General features: G+C 42.2%; 1 long non-coding RNA gene across 3 annotated transcripts in view; it reads left to right on the top strand.

Moving 5' to 3' along the window:
• LOC128328053 (uncharacterized) overlaps window positions 1-13,552 on the top strand; it is a 114,755-nt gene extending 101,203 nt beyond the window's left edge. For 2 of the 3 annotated variants that reach the window (XR_008308971.1, XR_008308970.1), the window contains 2 exons: window positions 7,488-7,583; window positions 13,083-13,552. This is a non-coding gene — a long non-coding RNA (uncharacterized LOC128328053). The remainder of the gene's footprint in view (window positions 1-7,487; window positions 7,584-13,082) is intronic. The other variant, XR_008308972.1, reaches the window with a different exon arrangement.
• The last annotated feature ends 5,032 nt before the right edge of the window (window positions 13,553-18,584 follow it).

Raw genomic sequence — 18,584 nt, 5'->3', positions numbered from 1 at the left:
CAGTCCATTGGTCCATCTAGCTCAGTATGGTCTACACAGACTGGCAGCAGCTTCTCCAAGGTTGCAGGCAAGAGTGTCTCTCAGCCCTACCTTGTAGATCCCTGGGAGGGAATTTGGAACCTAGATGCTCTTCCCAGAGTGACCCTATCCCCTAAGGGGAATATCTTACAGTGCTCTCATGTAGTCTCCAATTCAAATACAACCAAGGTGGACCTTACTTAGCTAAGGGGACAATTCATGTTTGCTACCACAAGACCAGCTCTCCTCCTGTTGTAGTTGCTGTAGTCAATTGATGATGATGATGATGATGATGATGATGATGATGATGATGATGATGATGATTGATGATGATGACATTGTTGCAATCCAGCAGAATAACAGCTGTGCATGCAGGAGAGAGTGCAGGCACCTTTGGTTTTGAACAAAAACACCTGACTTGGTTTTCAAGCTAAACTGATTCAAAACCTAGCATTTCACCTTTAAAAAGCTATGGAACAGACTAATCCAACTCAAGGATCTCTCTCTGGAGTTTTTCTGGTAAGCAGATGCCAGGGAGAAACAACTAGGGATGGCTAGCACAATCATGCCTGCTTGTGAGCACTCCAGAGGCAACTGGTTAGTAGGGATTTGCACAGAACTGGTTTGGCGACCCTTTTCTGGAGCGCTGAACCGGTTCAAAATTCTGGCATACGAGCTAGTTTGGAGGCAAGGGTTCCTTTAAGGGGCAGGGAGGGTGCCTCTTACCTGCCTATCCCTTCCCTGCTGCTTTCCCCCTGCTGGCACTCTGCATTTTTCCTCCTTGCTGCCCAATTCAACATCACCACCCAAATGGCTGATGCACATGCGCACGGGGGCAGGGATGGGCAGGTAAGAGGCAGGCACCCTCTCTGCCCCTTAAAGGAAACCCCCCCCATCCTCCCAGGAGTGCACGGAACTGGTTTCATGCACATCCCTACTGGTTAGCACCTGTAGTGGACAGACTGCTGACCTAAAATGGCCTTTAGGCCATCCTATCAAGACAGCCATTATGGGTGCAATCAAGTGCTCCCCTCCAAAACCATCCATAAGCCTTATCAAAATGGAAATATAGCTAAAGTAATGTTCATGGCAAATAAGTGGAAACAAGTTAGTGAAGGGTATGATGAAACCTAACAAGTTGTTCTAGTAAGAACTAATCAGCCTACTTTCCTTTTACTGTCTCTACAACTGGACTAAATTTGGTGCAAATTGAGGTCCACAAGTTAGATCTCTTGCATTCAAATGTTCATGTGTCTGACATCTTAGATCGGGGTGGATGACATCATTACAAACTACACTATTGAGGTGTTCCTGTGTGCCACTCACTACAACTGTACCAAATTTGGTTCAAAGCGGTTAGACAAATTGTCTCTGGAAAGCAGAAGTTAAGTTGTCTTCCTCCCTGCAAGGCTTCTGGCAACTGAGGCACAGGGCAGCAGTCCTTTCATACGCCCATAAAGATGGCTAATCTGGGCAGATAGTCCTCAGGAACTACTGACTCACTCCCCCTGGCCCCAATCATGCACAGACTCACCCACAGAGCATCAGCCACAGCCCCACACATTAGGGGGCACACAGACTGGCAGGCTGACAACAGCAGATGACAGCAACACAGGCTTTCACCACTGGGCAGCAGCCGTCTCTGGGAAGCAGATATTAAGGTATCTTCCTCCCCGCAAGGCTTCTTGAAAGTTAGCCCACTTGCGCCTTCAAAGTTTATGTGTCCACCATCTTGAATTGGTGTGGATGACATCATCACTAACTACGCCATTGAGGTGTCCCTGTGTGTCACTCACTGCAACGGTACCTAGTTTGATTTAAATTGGTTAGACAGTTCACAAATTAGCCCGCTTGCACCTCAAATGTTCACGTGGCCACCATCTTGAATTGGAGTGGATGACATCATCACACACCATGCCTGTTGGGCATCCCTATGTGTCCCTACAGCTGTAGCAAATTTGGTTCAAACCGGTTAGGCAGTTCACAAGTTAGCCCACTTGTGGAGAGAGGGGAGAGGGGAGCTGGTCTTGTGGTAGCAAGCATGACTTGTCCCCTTAGCTAAGCAGGGTCCACCCTGGTTGCATATAAATGGGAGACTAGAAGTGTGAGCACTGTAAGATATTCCCCTCAGGGGATGGAGCCACTCTGGGAAGAGCAGAAGGTTTCAAGTTCCCTCCCTGGCTTCTCCAAGATAGGGCTGAGAGAGATTCCTGCCTGCAACCCTGGAGAAGCCACTGCCAGTCTGTGAAGACAATACTGAGCTAGAGAGACCAATGGTCTGACTCAGTATATGGCAGCTTCCTATGTCTCTATGTGGTTCAATGGTTTACGTGTCCACCATATTGGGTCAGGGTGGATGACATCATCACAAACTACGCAGTTGAGGTGTCCCTATGTGTCCCTAGAACTGTACCCGATTTGGTTCATATTGGTCCAGGCATTGTGAAGTTGAGCGGGGGGTGGGCACACACATGGACGGACAGCACACAGAATGTCAGGCTAAAAATAGGCTAAAAACACACAGCCTGGATATTGGTTGTATAGAGGTGATTCCCCCATTAATTCCCTACTTCCTGTACCTGAGATGGAAGAGCGCTAATGCTGACTTGGTCCTTTTCTCTGTCCCCGGAGAAAGGTTTTTCTGAGGTTGGACAATATGCAGAGCTGAGAAAAGAGCTGTTAAAGAGCACTAAGGAAAGAACTCTCACATATAAACAGCAGGAAAACTGGTGGTGAGTCATTCTAGCATGAGTACATTAAGGGAAATCCCCTTAGGGGTTGTTTCAGAAGCAGCATCTCCAGGGAAGGAACGATATCAGTCAAAGCTATCCTGTTAAGATGCAGACAAAGCCAGTATTACAGAGGTTTATTATGCTTGCCTGTAGTATGCAGAGACCTACCTCATTAGGATACGCATATTGAGTATCCACAAGAGAAGACAAACAAAAGAAGTAAAATTCAAGGCAAATATCTTTATGGCTGAAATTCTTTCATTCATTCCGTTCTGGCAATATTCCCAGGACATTTTGGGTTGTACATTAGAAACTGCATATTGCATCCACTTAAGGCCCTTTTTATGTATGGCTGTTCTTTTTATGACTTTCTGAAGTACTGTGGGGGGGGAAATGTCTGCATTTTTTCCACACTTATGAATTAACTGTAACATCAACTGGCTGGAGAAGAAATATGGGTTCTGTTGTCATCTCCTCTCTCCCATCTCATCATTTCTCCCAGGGATTCCTAGAGGTCCCTGGTCCATAGAGGTCTTGGTGTGGGGGTGGGGGGAGTGCCATTTGTGAAAGGGGTGCATGGAGGATGTTGGAGCTCTGTCCCTCGACTTAGACAATGCCAAGGTAAGCCCTCCATCCTCACAAGCCCTGAGGGCCACCTAGGAAGGAGGCCACAGAATGTCTTTTGCTCAAGGCCCCCTCAATGTTGGAGCTGGTCCTGATGTCAGGGCAGTCCCAAATGAATGAGAGTTTAAGCTCACGATTTCTGGAAACAGATGTCAGGAACTATTACTCACGGGCAAACTTATGGCTGATAAGTTTGGAGGCAGAGCAATAGCAACCTTTTATCAGGCAAGGCTTGAAATACGTAAGAGCTACACAGCAGAACCTTTGAAGCATCAATTATTTGCTTTCACTTGAAGACTTTTCTTTGATGTTGTAGGTGTCTCTCACATTATGACCTGTTGTTGGCAAAGTGGGAGTTACCCGTTATCACAACTGATGCTTTGCCTGAGCAATAACAGCATCTTGCTACGCACTAAGATCTCATCCAGGGGCGTAGGAACCATGGAGGCGCAAGAGGGGATGACTGTCCCCTGGCTTGCGGGGAGGACCAAGATACCCCCTCCCACTCCCCATTGCCCCTTCCGACACCCTGCCAGTGAACGAAGTGCTTGCTGGATGGGAGTGAGAGGTGTGTCCTTCTTCTCTCCCACTGAAACACTAGCTGTGCTGGAGTGAGTGGGAAACCCAGCCAGCCAGTGTTTCAATGAAACACTGACTAGAGAGGATGGGAAAGGGTCCAAGCAAACCCTCTCCCAGGCAGTGGCCCCACCCTCTGTGTCTGACATCAGGTGCAGGGAGCGAATGTCAAGGAAGGGGCCTATCAGCCCTGGCAGAGCTTCCCCAGTTAATGGTTCTTGAGAAGGCAGGGAAAGGAGTTCCCTGTCAGTGATTCCACCAACCGCTGACAGGCCCCATCCTTGGTACTGGCCCTGCCCCTTGCGTCTGACATCAGATGCAGGGGATGTGGCTTGGGACACGCGCACACTTTGCACTCGTGATTGTGAAGCCTAGGGGGCAGGGCAGTAGCTGGAGGACTTTGTCCTCCGGCTGCGGCCAAGCTCCCTACCCCCCTGATCTCATCTGCAATGGAACCTTGCCCTAGAGATGGGGACTGGGTCAATGGGAACAAGTTTGTTGCTCAGACAAGTATTTGAGATCATCTGCCCATAATAATGGTGGTTTTGGCTTCAGAAGTAGCTGCTCTTACAGGCTCTTCCTTGTTTTCTGACATGAGATTATATTAATATTAAAAGCCTCCATTATGTACTCTCTCAAATCTCTCCCTCATTTGCTGTACTTGTTTAAAATACCAGCCTCCCATAAAGTGACTAGATAGCATATTTACCACAATTGGTTAGAATGTTATCATTGCACACCATCTAGCATCTATGTAAAGATATTTATTGATCTGTAAGCAACAGGTATGAATGCATTTAAAATAAAGCATTCCCTCCCACAGGGCACGGTTTAATTCAGGCATTTTATAGCTAGGCAGAATGTCATTCCTATATTAAGAATGCTAATTCACCATGAAATATCTCTTTAGCTTAACTACTTCAGTATCGATAATCTGAAATAGCTATGACTGCAGGTGTCAACAGTAAAACAGCAAGGGTGAAATGATTTCTTTCAGGGAACCACTTCTTTATTTTGCTAAAAATAACATGTTTGAGTGGGACGGAATAGGAATTCCTTACTCTAAAACCCGGCTGTGGACATGTGTAGTTGACGTTTTTGGCCAACCTCATGGCTCACTAGCTGCAGCCCTATGACCCTAACTGGAGAAGATGGATTTGCCTCAGTTACTCATCCATTAGTCACATCCAGGCTAGACTACTGTAATTTACTCTGCAGGGGATTTTAAAGACAGTTCAGGAATTTCAACGGCAGCTTTATATTCTAGATATTTTATCTTATTGTTCTTAGCTGCCTTGGGAAGACAGGTTTCTGAAGGGCAAATTACAAATGTTTTAAATAATAATGTTTACTTGGGGGGGGGGGGTTGTGTGTGATTTGAACTGCTCCTCTGCAGGTTTAAATCTGGGTGTAAAGAATTCAAACACCAGTGTAGTACAGTAGTGTTGCAGAATGACAAGTTTAAATCCTCACTCAGCTACGAAGCACAGTGGATGATCTTGGGAAAGTCACTATTTCTAACCCAATCTACTTATCAATATGATTTTTGAGAAAATAGATTTGATTTATTGTAAAGTACCCTGTGCAATGAAAAGTGATATAATCAATTAGAACACAATCAGTATTCGTGTTTTTGCTCCAGGTGCATCTTTAACTCCATTATCAGCTTTGCCAAATTACCTTAGTGGTAGGGCTGGAAGGTAAGAAGGAGGGGAAAATGTGTGCATGATTTTGAGACAAGTAGATCTTCCTTGCCTGGCATGCCTAACTATGTGTGATGATTTTTTTCATTCGCCTCCTGTAGGCTAACATGTGTCTACCCTCCCAACAAAGCAGGGACTGGAAAAGACAGTTAGTCATGACTGAGCTCCATTGAACTCTGTGAGAAAAGTTAGTTGTAGTTAATTAAATCCCATTGGCTGGCATGATGAGGAAAATTACTCAAAGTAGTCTCATTGAAATTAAAAGGATGAGTTGGGCATCATGCCAAACATAAAGGATTTAGGAATACTTAGTTTGAAACCCACTATGCTTACCCAAGGAAGAGATCAGGTTCAATCTCCTACTCCATTTATATGGCCCCCATATTCATGTATATGGTTGCCATTTGGCCTTTTTTCAGGGGAAAGTGAAATGTTGACCTTGGGGACTCCAGAGGTGGTAAAACCTGTTCTGTGGATAACCATGGTGTGTTGGCTGCAATGAGGCCTGGTACATAGAACATACAGGGATGTCCTAACTGCACTGCACTGCATTCCTGAGGGTTTGTTGCAATATCCACCTCCTCCATGCAGAGGCACTCTTACCCCTGGACTTCTGGGCCAGTCCAGGGCCTCCACAGCCCCTGGGGCCCTCCAAATCCTCTTAAGTCTGTCCCAGGTGGTGTGGTCGCCCGGCCAAGCATGATGATGCTTAATTTGCAGGGGGGGGGGCCTCCAAAGGCCTTTAGGTCCAGGCTCCAAAATTACCTAGGTGCATCTCTGCCTCCATGCAGCCCACCTGTCATATAATGATAGCCATTTTGCTAGTATGAGATATTTGTATCTTGGTACAGCTGAAAAGAGACCATTTAAGAGGCCTTGGCATTAGACATACTGTGCTTTCAGTATGTAATAACCTGTACTATCAGGTCAAGACTAACGTACATTTCCAGGATTGTGGCTTTTCAGTTTTTAAGTAACATGTCCTAACCCCTAGAGATATCTCCTCCTTTTCTTTGAAGAAGTTGGAGAGCAATGTTCAGATACATAGCACTTCTGACTGGGAAGTTGACAATGGTATTTTATTATCTAGGTTACATAAGAATCCTGTGAATCCTGTTAGATAGTGAAGAACCCAGGAGCAGCTTTCATCTGTGTGGCTTTGTCAGACAGCCGTTCTTTATTTAATGCTCCATCCTGTATTGAGTTCTTGAACTTCAGGAGTCTGGCCTCTCTGCTTGTTGGGGCATTACTAACAAAAGTACAGTATTTCATAAACATTAACCGTTTTAGTTAGCTTGCTGCAAATTCCTCAGCTATGAAACTGTAGATTGTCTTTTCATTTTCTGGAGAGCAAAATTTAAATCTACTCAGTGTCACAAATGAAAAATGGCTTTTTTCTGTTCTCTTCATGTACACAATTGGACTAGTAATGCCACATTTCTACTCTTTGTATTTCCTGGCCTACCATTTAACATTTAATGTTACCTAACCATTTAATTTCCTACCTAACCGTAATTTCCTACCTAACCATTTAATTTCCTGGCCATTTAACAAAAATATTATTAGTTACCATGGCACACTCACTCACCCTCCATCCGTCTGTATGAAAAACATGCACACACCAAGGATAACACAAAAAGTAGGACCTAGACCATTTGTTAATTAAAAGATTCCTTGTTGTTTGCCTGCAAGATGGTAATGCCCAACACACTGGAAATTAATGCCCCCCCCATGACTTTCCCCCCTTTAGCTATTATTTATGGATTGATCAGCTGTTGCTTCTTATCTTGTCATAATCTCTAGATAACATGTTCTTTTGCATTCATTTATTCAGAATTTCTGAAGTTGGTCAGAGTTGTCTCAGAAGAAGAAGCTTCCTAGAGAAGTTAAAACCAACTTGGGGAACATTCAAACTTAATTCCAGCTGAAGGTAGGGCAAAACTCCATTGATAATTCTACTTAAGATAAGTGTCATTGATTATTTTATGAGCTATTTTATTTCAAGCTAGATGTCTTAGACCTTTCTTTTATGATTCCCTAGTCTGGCAGCTCATGTGCTGTCAGAGACAGATCACAGCTATCCTTCATACTGCTCTATAGCAACTTAGCACCTTTTGCTTTCCTACTTCCTTATGGGGTGTGTGTGTGTGTGTGTGTGTGTGTGTGTGTGTGTGTGTGTGTGTGTGTGTGTGTGTATGCCACTTGAAGGCCATCTATAAGGAATTTAGCTGAGATCTACACATAATTATGCATGCTTCATCTTCTTAAGTGGTGTTTGCTGATATGGAACTACTTTTAGCAACATAAAACTCCCAAAAGGTAGAATTGGTCAAAATATATCTGGCAAGTTTGGTTTTAGTATGGAACTTATAAGAATTCCTCCCGATGCTTCAGTGTACAATACAAATTACAGGATTTGCATTGTCCATCAAGGCATGTGTGAGGAAGTCTCTCCTTGATCTTTTATCTCAATATAAGCCATTGAGGTAGTGAAAACATAGGCCAAGTTGATGAATAACAGAGCCTGTAATGAAAGTCTCTGAAAATGCTGTTGGCTGCTTGGATTGGGAAGCTTCCTAGAATTTGGTCAGACAAGTTCAATGGCTGTATAGCTTCATTTCCCTCAAGGCTTAGGGCTGCCCACAAGTTCCAGCTTAGAAATTCAACCAGGGGTTGTTTTCTTTGAGCTGAGATTAGTCTTTAATTTTAAATCAGTCTAACACAGCGAAACCAATATTGTGACTTGATTTAGAACTTAAGGGGGGAAAGGTGAGATTTTTTCCCCTTGAAGTTCTCCCAAAAGTAATTTTAGTTGGTAGCCCATTTTTGAATCAAACTGAGGGGAATTGTCTATCACTAGTAAGATAGTCCCATGTATATGGAATCAAAGTTTCTCACTGGATATTAATGCATTTAGATTTTTCATTTTGATGGTCATTGAAAATAGTTTGCTTTGAAATGTTGGGTCCTCCTAACTTTTATTTGTAAATTATCCTTCCGTATTCTGAATCGGCTGGCATTTTTCAAAACATCTATGGTCTTGCATGTATTTTCTGACAATTTAAATTAAGGGTGAACTAGGGTGAGCACAATTTCCTTGTTTAAATAATTAGTTGAAAACTGATAAAATAAATATGAGATGAGGACAAGAGGGAATAGAACATTCTGTGCACTAAGTGGTTCCTATTCAGATATTGCTTATACCTCAGAATAGTAGCAGGCGTATCCAGCACTCAGTTGCAATCTCTGACTGAAACAAGTAAAAGCTTCCTATACAGTGCAGAGAGCAGAATTTTGCAATGGAATTTAGACATGGAAATTACCTATTAAATTTTTGAGTCCATCTCTCAAAGTTAAACATTTAAGGCATGCAAACAAAGTCCCCCTAATTTAACATGATTGTCTTCATTGGAGTGAATGAGCAAAGAGTAGAGGCCTAAGAGGGAGTTATCTCAAGAAAAACTGAAGCAGGTGCCCAACCACATAAAAGTAAATCTGCCACAGCCACATATAATCCACAAATGGTCCTACCGTGTTTCCACCAAAATAAGACAGTGTCTTATATTAATTTTAGCCCCCCAAAATGCACTAGGGCAATTAGCGGTACATCAGAAATTACTGCTAGGTCTTACTTTCGGGGTAGGTCTTACTTTCGGGGAAACAGGGTAGTAATGCCCACAAGTAGATGGGTTGAGCCTTTTCCCCCAGGTCGTGACTATGAGGAGTAGTTTCCAGACCTATTAAAATATTAAACATTCTTCATAACTGTAAGAAAAAAATCTTTTGACTGGAGAGGTAAAATTTCCAGAAGTATGGAAGACAGGAGGGGAGGGGTTTTTCTTTTTGTTTTTTGGCAGGGGGTGGACATTTTGGGGGAAATAGAAATTTATATTATTATTTTTAAATTGTGTTAAAGCTTACTTTATGACTTGCTCCTTTTAAATTTGCTTTCTATTAATTAATTTTACATTGTTAATAGAATAAACTATATATGGCTTAGCACATCAGAATATTATTTTTTAAAAATAAGATGAAAGCATTTACGCCTTTACATTTCATAAGTATAGCAAACAATAATAACTATATCCAGTGCTAGAGATCAACCTGCAAACTGCTACAACCTGAGGTATTTGAACAGATTTCTCTTGAGAAAAGAATAAGCCTCTTGCAGCATTTGCCCTCTGTGTCTTTCTTTCAACTTTTTCATAAAGCAGGAAAGGCAATAGGCTGCTTGTTTTCCCATAGAAGGGTGGAAGATGGAGTAGGAGGGTGAAACATGGAGCATCTTCACACAAGCTGCTACAAGTAAGGACAGCAGGAAATGTGGGAACTGGCAGGTGTGTCATGCTAACACTCCCAATCTGGTTCCTGAGATTCTCCACCCGATGTTCTCTTGACTTCTGCCCTGTTGGAGGGTTTGACTAACCCAAATTATAACAGAGCCAGCATGAGCAGTAAAAGTTCCCATTAAAGAGTAGCTTGAGACAGTTGTTTGAGATCCACAAGTATGTAAACTTTATTGGGGAAATACATTCTTCGAAGGAAAAGCCTGTATGCCCACACTTCCTGTCTTCATAGTATATAGTAGGGAGGAAGAGAAAAAAAGCCACATGACTAATAGAGTCTGCAGCAGAGAGCAAGAAGCAGTCTGGGAGCAAGAAGGGCAGAGCAATCAGGCCCTGAGAATATCAGTCTACCAATCAGAGGAAGCCAAATCAGAGAGAGTATTTCAACAAGATTGAAAAAGGAAGACCCTTCCTCACTGTCACTACCCCTAATGCTCTTAGAATAAGAGTCAATGCTCCTGGAGTTCCATCTCCAACATGCCCAATTTCTGTAACAAAGATTTGAAGTTGGGTGGAGAATCTAAGGAGAATGTTGGGCAGAGGATACGAGAAGCTGACTTAGGTAGGTTCACACAACGCACCTGCCAAGAGTGTGTGTTGCCAGTTCCCACATTTCCCCACTGTCCTTATTTGCAGCGGATAGTGTGAAGCTGCCCATTGTGTCACATGTCTTTGAAGTGAGACAGTATCTCCAAGATGAACAGGGACTAAATCAGGAGGATAGAATATCTATCCTTCTCCAGATCAAAAAGGCAGGAAGGCCAAAGAAAAAGCAGGCAACAATTCACAAGCAAAGAAGGGTTCTCAGAAGAACCTAAGCTCTATGTGTTCTTCTAGCAAAGGCCAAAATGTGTCTCAGATCTGGGAGTTAAATGTATTTCAGTATATACATTATTAAAACATTATGAGGCTGTTCTCATGACATGAGCTGCCTGGGTTACCCAAGGCAACTCATGTCAGCCCGACTGTTTAACCCAGTGTTTTACCAAGGTAAATCAAACCTAAGGTTCATTTTACCTTGGTAGGCGATCATGTGTACAATCACCCCGGGGTAAAAAGGCTTCCTTCTGGCCTGCTGCCATTTCCAGCAGTGAGCCAAGGCAGTATGGGGCGGGGAGTGGGGGAGAGCAGAGTAGTCGTGCTCATGTGGAAGGGGGAAATCCTCCCGCTCCCAGATTTCGCCACTGCTCATGTGGGCATGCAGCGTGGTGAAGGCAAGGACGGCGGCGCTCATCTGCTGGGGAAGGCAGGTGAGCTCCTCCTTCCCCACTGACCTCCCCAGCAGCGGCAGGAGGGCGAGAGAACAAACTCTATGTGTTGCTCTGATTCTGACCTCCACAAAATATTAGCAATACTCTTATTTTAGTCCATTCCCTTTCAGAGCTTTCACTGAGCAGGAAAGCTCATTTTGAAAAACACTTCCATGGAAGGCAGATCACTATTACTTACAAAACTCTGGAGAGCTCCAAAGTCAAATGAACATCAGATAGTTTCTGTAATACTGAAAAGGACAATGTCAGTTTCTTAGAACAATTGACTGATATGCTGAAAGCATCTGCCTATTTATAGATTTTTTAAAAAAAAAAACACAACGTGTTAGGAAGTTTTTTGGTTCCAATTTCTTTACCTTAAATGCACTTACTAGGGAGTTAGCATTTCACCTGCTTGGAATGTACTCATGAGTGGATGCTACTAAATCAGTAACACTTTCACATGAGCACCTGTGAGGTGCTTTTCCACTTGTGAGGAAAAGCACATAGGCAGCACAAGGTCAGATGCCTTAATATGACATCTGACCTTGAGCTGGATCAGCCTGATCCATAGCTTTTAAAGGTGAAATGCTAAGTTTTAAATCAGTTTAGCTTGAAAACTAAGCCTGGTGTTTTTGTTCAAAACCAAAGGTGCCTGCACTCTCTCCTGTGTGCACAGTTGTTAGTCTTCTGGATTGCAACAATGTTGTCTTCTTCTTCTTCTTCTTCTTCTTCTTCTTCTTCTTCTTCTTCTTCTTCTTCTTCTTCTTCTTCTTCATTGTCAATTACTACAACTACAGCAACTACAACAGGAGGAGAGCTGGTCTTGTGGTAGCAAGCTTGACTTGTCCCCTTAGCTAAGCAGGACCTGCCCTGGTTGCTTATGAATGGGAGACTACATGTGTGAGCACTGTAAGTTATTCTCTAGGGGATGGAGCCACTCTAGGAAGAGCATCTAGGTTCCAAGTTCCCTCCCTGGCATCTCCAAGATAGGGCTGAGAGCGATTCCTGCCTGCAACCTTGGAGAAGCCACTGCCAGTCTGTGTAGACAATACTGAGCTAGATGGACCAATGGTAGGACTCAATATATGGCAGCTTCCTATGTTCCTAACATCAAGTTCATGGCATCTTACAGAATTTCAGAGGCAACAATAAAGAGACCCTTGTCTCCAAAAAGTTTACACTCTTAAATAGAGCATTAGAGAAACAAGATATGAGGGAGAGATGCAGACAGACAGACAAAGGTAGAGAGAGGGGGGAACAGGTAAAGTTTCATGTATCTAAACTAGGAGACAGGCAACATTAAAAAGATGGGTGTTGATGAGGGATTCAAAGGAAGAGAGAAGTGACATCATGTATACATTCAGGGAAGGATTTCTCAGAGCAGATGGAGTCACAATATGGAGGAAAGGATTTTCAGAAGCCTGAGAGTGACAGAATATTCTGAAGCATGGTGTGTGTGGGGGTGGGGAGGGTGCTTTCCACTCATACTTCAGTCACAACAAAAATCCCTTTCTTTTCCCCAGAAAGAAAGCTGTAATTGGTGGCCATAGCAATTTCTCTCACAGGGCAAACAGCAGCTTTAGGGGTGATTCTCATTGGGGCTGCAGTACAAGGGAAAGGATTAACCCCCTCCTTTCATATCATGACCCCAAGCCAGACTGGAGGCCCCATTGTCACACATAGATATAATTTACCCTCTAAAACTGTATTCATTATAGAATGTATATAACATGTTTAAGGACAAGAATGTCATTAATGTATGAATGTAACCATATGAATGTATGTGTTCATGAAATTCATTGGGTAAAGGGAATTACTCAATAATTTCAGTTCAGTCAGCAAGCAAAAGAATGAGATGGTAATGAGACTCATCATTGTTGGCAGAAGACCAAGACAGAGCTGTGGAAAGTACCCAATTATTATTATTTTTCTGCAACCTACCATTTAGAAGAAGGCATCAAGCCAATGACATAATTAGGGAAACACTGACACATATCTTTCCCAAGTCATGATCAATATGGAGTGATCACGTCCAAAATGTATGGATAATGAAATCATCAGCTTTGCAAAAAGGTATATACACATCTTGGGGAGATGAAGGTCTATGAACTTCCAACTTCGAAGACATCCTATTGCCTGGGGCAGTGGAAACATGGTCTACCAAAAGCCATAGCTCCAATCTCAAGCCTAGATCAACTTTGGATAATTTTCAGCTTTGGATATGTGGGTGAATATATAAATAAATGAGGGTCCTTTGAAATAATATGCTTAGATACTATATGTGAAAGTTGGCTTCTAAATAAAATCTACACCTTGCCCTCTCAAAAAAATCTGGACAATAATTTTGTGATATCGTGGCTCCATTTTATTTTATTTTATTTTATTTTATTTTATTTTATAGATAGATGCATAAAGAGTTTATGGCATTCATGTTGAGTTTTCCACCACCCACATTCCAGCTGCCTCACTGCTTCATTGCCCCTGGAAAACCAATGAGCCAAACTAGCTCTATATTGTCAGAAAGGGCACTTAAGAGCAATTGTGCCTACCACTCAAATTATTACAACAGAATTCAGACAAGTGTCTTTAATGAAAGCAACATGCTTTAGTCTAGGCTTTGAGCTGTGCTTTTTTATTCACCTGAATCATAATGATTAGACTTCGCAATTGGTGCACAAAATCCCACAAAATACCTGTCAGAAATACTCTTATGTCTGACTCAATGAAGCAGAATTACCCTCAGATTTCACAATAAGTCTTACAGCTACAAAACTAATCCCTGTAATATTCAGGAAATTACAGCGGCTCCGGCATTAGAAGTTAGAACCTTTGTTTTGGCTCTGACTGAAAATATGTGTGGCAAGATTTTATTTTAGGATCATTTGAAAGAAATCAGTGGCCTTTGCATATAACTTCTGACAAGAAACCTCGATTAAAGCAATGCCAAAGGCTTCACGTGCGAAAGTACTTATTCTACAACCCATTTTCCAAACTATATCATAAACACAAAGCATTCCAGGAGATGGCAGCCATCCATCCTGGCACACATAACCTAGCAAATAAACTGTTCAAAGGAAGGAAAGAATGAAAGTGTCAGAAATGCCAAGTGTTTATAACAACGCAGAGCACATGTCACTCTTTAAAATTTGCCAGCATATCGCATGTACTGTCTGAGAGGGTTGATTTCACACATGAAGAAAAACAGGAACTGAATGGGATTTACGTACCAACATAAGATCTATACAAAGATTGCTTACTAACTAACACACATATTTCGGATTTTATCATGGATCCTTCACACATTTGTTTTAAAGAATTCGTGCTTTTCTCCCTGAAATTTGTGCCCACAAAGTTCACAATAATGGTTTCTTCTGTATGTTCCATATTGAACCAGAAATATTTGGCACGACAATAATAGATATAACATTAACCTAATCAGACATTATTGAGTACAGTGGCACTCACAGTACAGCTCTGAAAGCAGGAGGTAATCCCACCTGGCACTGGCACTCATCCCTTCTTGCTGGCCACTTATGGTTACAGCACTGTTTGTGTGAAGGAGGAAGAGCTGTAACCATGATGGCTGGTGCGTCCATGATTGGCAGGCTTGGGTGATCCAGGCTGCTGCTCACAGAAGCACTGGCCATCATGCTTATGGTGCTTCCCCCTTCAAACAAATGGAACTAGAACTGTAAGCAACTGGCTGGAGGAGGTGAGTGACAGCTCTGGGGCAGGACTTCCTCCCCGCTTCTGGAATTGTAACCATGAGCGCCGCTGCGCTCAGAAATGTCTGAATGGGGCTATCGTTGGTTAGTCATCTGATAACAGAGGTGCAAACCAAGAGATGGTCACAGACCTATTTTTCTTGGTTAAATACTCAAGCATTTACCAATGTGTTCTGCAACTAGATTAAATACTCAAGCATTTACCAATGTGTTCTGCAACACGAACAAAGATGCAACAAATATTACTAGTTATAAACTTGGCCAGACTCTTATTGGTAACGACTTCTCAACAGCTGTAGCGGGGGCAGGGGAGCAAGAATTAGATTATCTGGAAGGTCTGATAGGACCAGGATCCAGTGAGGCTTGCATAGGATACTAGAAGGAGTTTCAGACAGATAATCCAGGCTGTATAAACAGACATCTATAGTAGATAAAGTCAGAAGTGTTCAGTGCAAGGATCATATCGGGGCCCAAATAAGAAATCTAGGATCTCAGAGAATCAGAACCTAAATGCTTAATGCCCAGTTTCAATACTGGACCCATTCAATTGCTAGAGAAAGCATGTGGGGGTGGGGTCACTGGGGCATCTGTCTGAACTAATATATCTACATAGCTTATATGTGTTTAAAAGTAAAAAGTGCCGTCAAGTTGATTTTGACTCCTGATGCCCACAGAGCCCTGTGGTTTTCTTTGGTAGATTACAAAGGGGTTTACCATTGCCTCCTCCCACACAGTATGAGCCAATGCCTTTCAGCATCTCCCTATATCACTGCTGCCTGATATAGTACCAGTGGGAATTCGAACCGGCAGCCTTCTGCTTGTCAGTCAAGCATTTCCCCGCTGCGCCACTTTTCCTGTGGTATATGTGTTTAGCTGCTGCAATTTACACATTGATAGTGGCTCCAAAAAAAAAAAAAAAAAAAAAAGCACCACAGTTGACTTTTGTTGTGCAGGCTGGAAGAGATCTAGTTTTGTGATAGCAAGCATGAATTGTATTTTTGCTAGGCAGGGTCTTTCTTGGTTTGCATTTGGATGGGTGACTACATGTGAGCATTGTCAAGTTATTCCCCTTAGGGGATAGGGCCAAGGCTCAGTGGAAGAGCATCTGCATTCTTGCAAGCAGAAGGTCCCAGGTTCATTCCCTGCCTGAAACCTTGGAGAGCCGCTGACGGTCAATGTAGACAATACTGAGCTAAATGGACCAGTGGTCTGACTCAATATAAGGCAGCTTCCTGAGTTCCTATGGAGGCCACACATCTAGCCCTGATGCCTGTTGATCCTTCCATCTGATCTTTCCTGGGTCACAAGACCAGTTGCCCCCTGAGTTAAGCTGGGGCAAAGTCACAAAGGCAGTTTGTGAGGGGCAGGCAACTGCAGTATTAGGGAGGGTTCCCTAATACCTAGGGAGGGTTCCCTAGGTGTTGTTTTCTACCCCATGGCTTTTTTTGCTCCCAGTTCATAGTGCAGATCTAAAACATGCATGCTAGTGCAGATGGCACAGCTTGTGTTCAGCTTCCCCAACCTTCTTCCTGGTGTGTGTTTTTCTGAATGTAGACAACTTATTTTTGTAGAGGAGGAGTACTCAGTCTTGTAAGCCCCTGCTTGAAGTTTAAAGTGATACACTACAGAAACAGATTTACCACCTCATCAGCTGTTGGACAGGGGAAAACCTAAAGCTCCTGTGGTAGCTGTGACCCTATCCTTAGATCCCTACCAGAGTAAAATGTGTAAGAACTACACAAGTGAGTAGAAGTGAAATGAGGAAAAGTAGACAGGGATTTTTTTATTTTTTATTTTTATTTTAGGGTAGGAAAGTGAATTACACAGAATGTTTGTAGGAGTATTTGTGTAACTCTTTAACTTTGCAGTTAAATAGTTTGATCATAAGGCACAACTTTTGCTGAGCAGCTCCGCTAATTGTGTACTTGAACAGCAGTTAATCATGGAACAATATTAGCGTATTTCAAATTACATGCCTCTTTGTTCTGAGAATTTTATCTGAAATAGACTACTGGTCATAAACTAAATTCTTAAAAAACAAAATCAATTTCTCTTCAGTGCAGCCAGTCTGCCTTGTAATTGGTATTTACAAGCTAGTGATTATTCTCTTGCAATCTATAAAAAAAGCACAGTAAATGGCACACATTAGATTTTTCATCATTTGCATGCTATGCTTTTCACATCTATGGACTTTACCAGACCACAATAGATGGACACGTATTTTGATGTTGTTTTGCATTGTTTCTCCATGATCTTTTGTTCTTGAGTCATCATCAATACATTTTCAGACTTTCCAGTGAAACAATACTTATCTATCAGTTTCTTCTATCCTAGTAATGACTTTTGATAAATTTAAAGAGAAATGTTTTTGAATATAATGTGGAAACATCTTCCAAAAGTAAGCTTCACCAAAATATACTGTATTTGAACAATAAAAATACTATTGAAGAGACTGCCATCAAAGATTATCATTAACAAAATGATACTGGATGTAGCCTTATGCTCCATTACCATCAAGTAAAATTCTGCTGGAATCAATGGACCTTATGAATGAATAAGAACAGGCATTGTCTTCTGTGATTCAGTAACAATTAGTCTCCTGCAGCCAAGAGATGGAACTGAATGGTAAATTCTTCTGACAGAAGGCAATTTCATCTCTTTAGCATAATGAAATCCAAATGAGTACCAAAGGTTTCTTTGAGTTGTGCAGTAATAACCTAAAATGTTTGTGATTGAAAATAACTTGATCTGAGTATGACAATGAAAAGGAAGCTGGTATTTGCATAATTCACAGCTTGATTCTGAAGAGGGCTTCACCAGATCAGTGAAATTTGTTCTGTACTTCATGACCATATGTTCACCACCCCCTGCATCCTGTGGCTGCGCCATTACTGCATTCGGGCATTAATGCATTTCCTGTCCCCAATTACATTACTATAGGGGGCTATTTAAAGGGAGGAAAGTGAAGAGGAGATCAAGTAAACTATCCAAGACATGAAACCCGCTAGATGAAATTGCATTCTGTAGTTTCCCAATGTTTCCCGAACTTGAGCAACAAGATTTCTGTATAAAATCTGAGTTCTAATTAAAATGTTGGTGAATTCAAATAGTGAATCAATTCACTTGGTATTATCAGATATTCACTTCTAAAAATCCAGATGTTTTTGTGTTTGCATTGCTTACAGTTTCTCTGCATCATGGATTTTGTACTTTTAAAGCTGCACAACATTTAAGTCAAAGCAAACATGATGCTTCATTTAGGCTAAAATAGGAGCCACAGATGGCCCAGTCATTGGCACCAGCTGAAGTTTCTCTTCCTAACTTTCAGCTTCAGGGGAGGGCATTTCCAACGGGCCAGTGTGTGCAGAGATAGACCTGAAAGAATTCAACATCCCCACATATCATGCTCCCAATCCTGATCAGGGGTGGGGTGGGTGGGGGCATGGCTGCAATAAGAGTTAAGAAAAAACCTCTATGGCACACAAAACATCACATCTAGTTTAATTCAGAGTTGTCCTGACACAGATCTGCCCATTTTTTTCTGCTGAGAATGAAGAAGATTTGGTACCAAAGAATTAAAAGATTACAATAATGTAGATGTTGTTGG

Source organism: Hemicordylus capensis, chromosome 5, assembly GCF_027244095.1.
Source record: "Hemicordylus capensis ecotype Gifberg chromosome 5, rHemCap1.1.pri, whole genome shotgun sequence".
NCBI classification, from domain to species: Eukaryota; Metazoa; Chordata; class Lepidosauria; order Squamata; family Cordylidae; genus Hemicordylus; species Hemicordylus capensis.
Note: the sequence above shows the minus strand (reverse complement) of the source record. Positions and strands in the feature narration are given on the sequence as shown.